The following is a 330-nucleotide window of genomic DNA, read 5'->3' as shown; positions in this document are numbered from 1 at the left end:
GCCAGTTCTTCTGACTGAATGGTCCCCTAACAAAAGAAAATGATGATAACATTACTAATTGACCCGGTATCTTTTTTTGCCGTTTTAACGCAATAGTACCGCAGGGTAATTTATATGCTGTAGTCGAGGAGCGAAGTGTCGCAGTTCACGTCATTTTTTACGAACTTGATTGCGTAAAAGGGGCGACGTGCGTAAAACCCGCCGGTCTCGGGAAATGAGATAATGATGCAAATGCGTAGACTATCGAAGGCCGGCGGTAAAAGGCATGAAATATGATTAGAAAAATAACAAGCGATACAACAAAAAAGAGAGAGAAAAAAAAATATTATG

This window comes from Penaeus monodon, chromosome 32, assembly GCF_015228065.2.
Source record: "Penaeus monodon isolate SGIC_2016 chromosome 32, NSTDA_Pmon_1, whole genome shotgun sequence".
NCBI classification, from domain to species: Eukaryota; Metazoa; Arthropoda; class Malacostraca; order Decapoda; family Penaeidae; genus Penaeus; species Penaeus monodon.
This window is presented reverse-complemented; position numbering follows the sequence as displayed.